This window comes from Pseudonaja textilis, chromosome 1 (assembly GCF_049901715.1).
Source record: "Pseudonaja textilis isolate UNSWEBS1 chromosome 1, rPseTex1.2, whole genome shotgun sequence".
Classification (NCBI taxonomy): domain Eukaryota; kingdom Metazoa; phylum Chordata; class Lepidosauria; order Squamata; family Elapidae; genus Pseudonaja; species Pseudonaja textilis.
Genome location: NC_141990.1, coordinates 257,930,372 through 257,939,207, shown reverse-complemented (window position 1 = coordinate 257,939,207; position 8,836 = coordinate 257,930,372). Strand labels below are relative to the sequence as shown.

Sequence of the window (8,836 nt, the reverse complement as noted above, 5' to 3'; positions counted from 1 at the left end):
CAAAGGTCCCATCAAAAACTTGATCCCTTTTTTTTTTCAGCTAGTGTTTTAAATCCTGGAGAGACAATGTCAAGTGGATGAGGTCAGGGATATGTATTTATTTGCTGAGAATATTTTTAACTGCCTGTTCATCATTAAGGACAAATTATAAAATGGATCTCAGTGTGACTACAAACTCACCCTGCTCCTCTTAGTATGATTTGCTTAGTTTCCTCTTTAATTATTCCTAGTGAACATGGGAGGCTGGTGATAGCATCAGCATTTGCATCAATATATCTTTTTGAACTCCCCATGCTTAAAATTACATTTAATCTGAATAAGTGACAGTGGGATTCCTGAATTAAAATGCAAGATTTTAGAATAAACAAAAGAAAGGCTTGCTTTTCTGGAAGCACTCTACCCCACCTTGGTTTGTTTTTTAATCTTTCTTTACCAGCAGACTTTTTAGCCTTGCCAGTTATTTTCCTTTGCCTGTGGATGGAGTCCAACCCAAAATTACAAGTAATTTATAGAATGTACCATTAATTGCAATTGACAATAAAATATTCAATTTTTCTATTGAGCACAAATCTTGTACAAACTTGGTTTAATTCAAAAGGAATTTTCAGTCCTTGATATGGCTGCAACACTTGTTATTCCTTCCCAATGAAAATGGTTCCATTTGTTTTGCTCTTAGTAATAGCTTTGGTTATTAAAAACTTTTCACTTTTTTATTTATTTACATGCTCTTTTAAATCAAAGCATCTTGTTTTACCATTATGCCTACAAACTGACTTTTTGTCTTTGTCCTTTTTTAGTTCTCTTTGTTGTTGCAAAAAAAGGGCAGCAATATCTTTGTTAGAGCTCTTTTGATGCTTGCTGGCATGCCTATGTTTTGTGTATAGGTACAAAATAAAAAAGCAAAAGTTATGGATGAAGCAAACATTAAGCTAACAACATAGTTATTCAAAGGAAAAACCAGGCTCCCCATAGAAGGAAAACACCAGAAACAAAAGAGATGGGAGGAAAAGAAACAGTTTAATATTGGACATGACAGCTTTAGAAGGAAGCACCATGGGCTTCTTAGGCATAGCTTGAGAAGCAGCAGCTGGAAGATGTCTTTGTTCACTGCTTCTATCCACCATATCTTCTTCAGTAATTGGCTGTTATGATAAACATCTATAGGAGGTCATTCAGTCAGGAGAGATCTAAAGAGCATTGCTGAAGAATAGGAATTCATCTTGCCTTTTATTTTGCTTCCTTTCTCAGTGATAACCTGGACTTCTCATCCAAAATATCACTTTCTTGCCTGAAAAAAATATAAAAGAAGGATTTCACTGAGAGTTTTACAACCAAGGATAATTATATGTTCTCACAAAGCGCTATTCAAAGCCAGGTATGTAGGCAACTTAATCACCAAAGACATGCTATAAACTATAAAAGCAGACCTGTCTCTACCTCATCCATGTCACTGCATGACTTCTGTCAGAGGGGACAATTCTGTCAATGTTATCCTTTGCTCCTAAATAACTTCTGAACACACATGATAAAATGAAAACTTTAAAGGCTATTTGCATGAGCATATTTCAATTTTGTATTATTTATTTATTTAAAGCTATTGGCTGCCCAACATCAAGGTATAGGAGGTATACAAAATTATGAAAAACAGTTAAAAACATTGAATCACAGAGGCAATTGCCGGGATAGCTGAACTGGACATCTACTGTAGTTATGAGGCCACTGCCATATCCCCGCAGAAGCCTTGTATATAATTATGTGGATTGTGTCTATAAAACAGCAAATTTGTTCATCCTTATCTTTTTAAAATGTGTGATTGAAAACTGTCAGCTGATGTTTCCAGAGTCATAACTCTGATTCAACTTGAATATTTTTTCTATAATTTTTGAGGTTTTGTTGTTATTAAAATGTTGTAGTAAGTTCCAAACCTTTAAAAAATCCAAGTTAATTTATATGGGAACCAGTTATTCACATTTTCATTCTGATTCCTAATTAATTGTTTGTACCATTAATTGCCAATGATTATAGATTTGTTCATGTGTTATTTCTCATGCCATTTTATTTGCTTTAACATATGTCACTGCTGTAATTAGCAACTTTGTAATTATTTTACAGTGTGTGCCACTAATAAAATAATTTGGGAAATTTAACATATAGTACATTTTATCCAATCATTAGTTTAAATAACTAATTTAAACAATATGTTGCTAGACATTTTAGTAAACCTTGAATAACATTGAAAATTGAAAATAAATTTGTCATTTCTAGAGTACATTTTATGTTTAAAGAGCAAAGAAAAAGAACAATTGTTGCTTTATAAATAATAACATGAATCAATCATTTATACATGCCACAGAATTCATAGAATTATGAATAGGGATGAGCTGTGTCTACTAATGATGATGACAAGGACAATTAGATGATTGTGATTACAAAATCACTGCCAATCAATTGCAAAAGGCAGCTTTCTATCCCAAAATGGTACTGTTAACAACCTCAAATAACAATATTTGCCTATCACAGGTCCTTGAGAAGGACTTCATAAGTGAATAAAAATGCCAAATCCAGTCCAAACGTCTGACTGACTGTGCAACCAACCATATCATTACAAATTATCTGGGGTCTGTATGTTCTCATCATGGTAATAACTATAAAAATACAGTTGCTACCTGATAGGCTCAGTATTTCTAACAGTAGTGAATGCATTCATCTTCTTCCAGCAGAACGCTCAATACTTTTCTGTTGTGTACTTTAACATATATAGTGCTGATATGTTGCAAACGTTGGTTCAAAAAAGCAATGTGTCTACTCCATTTATCATTCATTACATGCATATTGTCTGGTAAGGAAACCAAAACCACTAAAAACATAGACTTTGCTTTCAATATACTAAAATTCACCTAATTTAACGTTCTACTTAGGGGTAAACAAATGGTATTCACATCAAGTCAAGAAAGTGATAATGTTCTTTTGTTTACGCTAGGAAACTTGCATTTATAATTATGCTGCTTCTATAACAAAATGTGGTCTGCCTCAGACATAAAATACTTTCTCTATATGTATAGTTTACCAATGTCTCTGTAATAGTAGGGCCAGATTGAGAAGCTGAATTGTTAGGGAACTGGGAAATAAGAGAAATGTTCAGCCCTGTGATATTTGGTCAAAAGTATCAGGTTTAGGAACTCTATTTTGACTGCAATAACAATTAAAGGATAACTGTATAGTACACATAAGACTACTGAAAACAAGCAACAAAGCACCGATTGCTTTACTAACAGATGAAAAGAGAGCATCTTAAGAAGATTAGGAAGCAAGTGTCAACAAAATGAAAGCAAACAACTACAATATTATTGTTAAAGGAAGATAGAACATGATACACAGATTGGCCATGAAAATATGCCTCCATCCAAAAGTAAAAATGGACTCCCTACTTATATGCATAACTGAATGGATAAATAAATAACAAATATTGTATAACTTAACAGCTTTGCTATTCATCAAGAATGCTACTTCTAACATTTCTAAGCATTGTTATGGAATTTTTAAAGTTAAAACCCTAGGGTACAATTGATGTTGCTGCTAACATTACGGTAGTACAGTATTTAGAATTAAAATCATTGAAAAGAGAGTAAAGTTTTATTTCTCTCTGCAGATCCTATTTGAGAAAGTGATATCTAGAAATGTATATATGTTGGAGATAAAATGTACTTTTGTGATAATCCCTGGCAGCCTAAAACCTAGGGTTTATTTATTTGTTTCATCAATATGTATGCTTCCTCTACGCAGAGCTCTAAGTGGCTCACACTTCTAAAAGTATGAAAAGTCACAAGACAGAAAAATCTAGTAAGTTTCATATGCTCATTTATTGTTGTTAATGACTGACACATCTATTCCAAAATATTTATTAAAATGGGACTGCTTCACTGCTTTTTTAAACTACAGAATGATGGAGACCATCTTGATCTCAAAGGTCAAGTTGTTCAGCAATAAGTGGGCTGTGACTCTAGAGACTATGCAATGGTTCCTTGCCCCTTTGATCTTTTGTGTGGCTGAGAACCTATCATTCCTTCTTCTGGTCAGACTAATAATAATGAAAGGATATGTGCTGAGCTGCATAGATAATAAGGAAGGAAGGCAATTGAACTTGCTGGGATTTTATTGCTTAAGAGTTGCTTAAAAATGGGTGGTCATATAAATCTTTTAAATAAGCAAATAAAACGGGATGGGAGCTAAAAAAAAAAAAAAAAAATCCTGTTGATATTCTACTAGTGTCCTCCCCATGCAGTTGTACAAAACATTATTGGAATATTCTTTATTGGCCAAGTGTGACTGGATGCACAAGGAATTTGTCTGTGGTGCATAAGCTCTCATACAAACAAGAAAGTGATAAATGATAAGATACAATCATAAATCATAAGATACAAATAACAAGTGATAAATCATAAAATATTAAAAGGAGAAGGTAGTAGGGAAAGATGGGGAAGATGGGGAGAGGAGAAAGGTGAGACAGATAATAGCAATACAACCCTACTAAAGGGTAGATATCTTTAAGCATAAGACAATGCTGTGGGTATTAGGTTTTATCAATGTAGTGGCATGGGAGAAAAAACTATGTAACTAGTTGTTTTGGCATGCAATAGCCAATAGTGTGGAGAAGTTGAAACAGTTTATATTCAGGCTGTGAGGGTCTGTAGATATTTCTCAGCCCTCTTTTTGGCTTGTGCTGTAAAAAGATCCTCAATGGAAGGCAGGCTAGTTGCATTTGTTTTTTCTACAATTCTAATTATCTGTTGAAGTCTATACTTGACCTGTTTGGTTGCTGTGCCAAATCAGACACTTATAGAGGTACAAATGTCAGACCTAAAAATTCCTCTGTAGAACTGTATCAGCAGATCCTTGGGCAATCTCAGTTTGAAATTCTGTGACAGCAACTATTTCATAGCAAAAAATAAATAAATAAAGCTGGAGTTCAGGAAAATATAGTCATAGATTTAGGCTTCGCGGAAAATCAAAATCAGACTGATGACATCCAGCCAGATAGACTTGTGTTAATTGTCATCTTAAACTGGAGTAGATTTAAACATGCTAAAATCCCTCTTCCCCTGTCTTCACAGTATTGGCTTTGGTTTCTAAAGCGCCTCAAAAGTTAGCATTGAATTTTAATTGTTAATGTTACAGAGGGGACAATTATTAACATGCATGGAAAATAATCATATTTACTGTGTACAACTAATTAAATTTAAGTTCAAATTAGATTTAATTTCATCCTGGCTGCTAATGTACAACTCAGCCACTAAAGCTAGTGCTTAATAAAATAAAGCTTTCAGTTCCCAGAAATTTGTTAGGTATCCATACTCTGTATGAAGAATATTGTTTTAGGCGAAAGTAGTTTATTTCAAATAAGTTATTTCTTTTACTCCAGAAGAAGATGGCTTCTGTATTGAAGTGGAATAATATGTTTAAATTGACACAAGAAGCATAGAGTGCTTGGTTTGTTCAAATGTTGCAAATGGAATGTTTATTTTCTTCAGACATACATACAACAAGAGCATATATAGGATTCTGCTGTCATAGAAGTCATCACACATGAAAATCTTCATAAAGGTCTGTTCCCTAATAGGTAAAACACATTTAGGTATGTTGAAGTATCCACATCATCACACAACAACCCAAGAATGGGTACTCCATTTATTTATTGTTAACCAGTTTTACAACATCTGAATAGGGTTATGGAGCTGCATAAGCATTTCTTTGTTTAAGTGGAACCTATCATTAAAACGGCTGGAAAAAGAATTAAAAAAAAACCCAGTTAAGTTTATTTTATATATTTCTTCAATATATGTGGTCACTCAATTCCAAGTGACTCTGGATCAAATGTGGAACTAGATATAGATCAAGATCCCTTTTCCTTTATTTATATTATAGACTGAACTGAGTTGTTTCTTTGTATCCATCCCTCACCCCTCCCCCACTTATATTGTGCCCATGTGGACATAGATGTGCCTGAAATATTAGTTGTGAGTTTAAGCCTATAAGATTCATGTGTTTGTCAGTTCCAGTCTCATCAATTCAAGGTTGACTTAGCCTTCCATTCTTCCAAGGATGGTAAAATGAGGACCCAGATTGTTGGGGTCAATATGCTGACTCTGTAAACTTCTTAGAGTGGGCTGTAAAAGCACTGCGTAGTGGTATATAAGTCTAAGTGCTTTGCTATTGTTATTTTTAACTATCTCAATTGCTTTCAACTCACAGTTACCTGTCTAAATGTGATTTATATCATAAACAAGTTTACCTTCTTTTGAAATCGATAGTATCATTCTGACAGGGGATTTACCTATCATATGACCCAATCACTCTGTTTACTTCAGAAAAGGCAAAATAACTTTCCTGTATACAAGGGTGCTAGCATGCACTTCATTGCAAACTCAGATGGAAAATATACTTATTTATTATACATTATTATCTTTATAATCATGGACTCTAGCTTAAATACCACTTTAAAATATATAACTTTGCAGAAAGTATGTCTAATAGATACATGTATCTAAGAAGGGACTATGCTTATTTTACTTAACCTTTTGCCAGTATTCAGTAAGAGTGCATAACCTTAGGATTTTTCCTGGATATTGACCAGACAATAATTGGGACCTGATGAACTTGGGAGGATATGTGTATCTTTATCTATATCTATGTCTATGTCTATATCTATGTCTATATCTAAATCTGTGTGTGTGTGTGTGTGTGTGTGTGTTTGTGTGTGTGTGTGTGTGTGTGTGTTTTAAATTTTCATGGGTACTTACATGTATGGTATTCAGCTTTGTTCGGGTATTTTCCCACATCATTATAGTTGTGCTTTGAAAGTTGTAGCAACGTTTTGGCAGACTCTCATCTGCCATCATCAGGCTTCTGTATTGTGTCCATGTGTGAGTCAACAGATGGTACACTAGGACACACCATATACCAGAAGAAAACACACACCAACCTCTACCTCAACACCCAATCCCACCACGATCCAACACAAATAAACTTCGTGGCCAAAACACTAATTGCCAGAACCAAATGCCTGGCAGACAAGACACACATAAAGACTGAACCCTGCACCCTGACTAAAGTACTGACAGCTAACAGCTTCCACAAAAGCAAAATCACTGGCTTGATCCACAAAAACACACTGAGACATAATGGAGACCTAGAAGATGAACAGACCTATGGAACAGCTGTCTTGCCCTACATAAGAGGTACTACAGACAAAATCAGTAAGATACTACACAGGCATCACATCAAGACTGCCTTCAAAACAGACAGAAAAATAGCAGCCATCCTAAGAAACCCAAAAGATAAAATCGACCTGGAAAACCAAGGCATATATGAAGTCCCCTGTACATCATGCCCGGCCACATACATTGGACAGACCAATAGAAGAATAAGTACCTGCCTGGATGAACACAAAAATGCAGTAAAAAAGCTGGAACACACTTCCTCACTAGTCCAACACCTGAAAGCCACAGGTCATAGCATCAACTTCAATGGCATCAAAAGCCTAGCCACTATAGAAAACCTCAGCTACAGAATTATCAGAGAAGCCATAGAGATTGAGAAAAGACCTGAAAGCAGATGATTCCACCAGACTGTCAATTATTTGGAAACCTGCACTCACAGACAAAAAAAATCTCCACACCACAAGCCAGGCAAACACCTGGGCACAAACAGTTCCCCCGATACCTCCAGCTCAAACACACCCCAACCAGGCACCCAGATGAAACCTAGCTTCCTAACAAATGATAGCCGTCCATTTACTTGGAGCCAAGCCACACTAAAAGCCTCCAATAAAGTAACACAATGTTGCCAGCCAATCAAGACAAAAAAAGCTACAAAACAGACAGAAGATATTAGAAACACCAATCAAGCAAAACACAGCAAACTCCAAGACCAATAAACACAGACCAAGATTCCCAACCAGTCAGGATGAAGAAAAAACCATTCTGGCATAGTAGTAGGCTACCCTCAAATTTTAAACTGAAACGGCTGTGAAAGTCTGACTCACAGACGAACACTATACAGAAGCCTGATGATGGCAAGTGAAATTCTGCCGAAACTTTGTGACAACTTTAAAAACACAACTATAATAACATGGGAAAATACCCGAACAAACCTGAATACCATGTGTATATATACCCACACATACATACATACATACATACATACATATATATTTTCTTAAGTTTTTGCGGGTACTTACATGTATGGCATTCAGCTTTGTTTGGGTATTTTCCCACGTCATTGTAGTTGTGCTTTTAAAGTTGTAGCGACGTTTCAGCAAAATCTCATCTGCCATCATCAGGCTTCTGTAGATGAGATTCTGCTGAAACGTCGCTACAACTTTAAAAGCACAACTACAATGACGTGGGAAAATACCCGAACAAACCTGAATGCCATATCTATATCTATATCTATATCTATATCTATATCTATATCTATATCTATATCTATATCTATATCTATATCTATATGTATGTATATGTGTGTGTGTGTGTGTTTGTGTGTGTGTGTGTGTTTTCTGAGGTTCTCGCGGGTATTTGTATGTGGATCTTTGGTTGTTCGGGTTTTCTCACGCATAGGAGTCGAAGTATCTAGGCAACGTTTCGATGAAGTCTCATTCATCATCTTCAGGCTTGTGTCTTCAGTACAAGCCTGAAGATGATGAATGAGACTTAATCGTAACGTTGCCTAGATACTTCGAATCTATGCGGAGAAAACCCGAACAACCAAAGATCCATATATATATATATATATATATATATATATATATATATATATATATATGTATGTATGTGTGTAT

The 8,836-nt window shown here is 35.1% G+C and overlaps 1 long non-coding RNA gene across 1 annotated transcript in view; it reads right to left on the bottom strand.

Moving 5' to 3' along the window:
• Positions 1–1,005: 1,005 nt before the first annotated feature.
• LOC148128164 (uncharacterized) overlaps positions 1,006–8,836 on the bottom strand; it is a 132,576-nt gene continuing 124,745 nt past the window's right edge. Inside the window, exon 3 of the long non-coding RNA XR_015741395.1 lies at positions 1,006–1,288. This is a non-coding gene — a long non-coding RNA (uncharacterized LOC148128164). The remainder of the gene's footprint in view (positions 1,289–8,836) is intronic.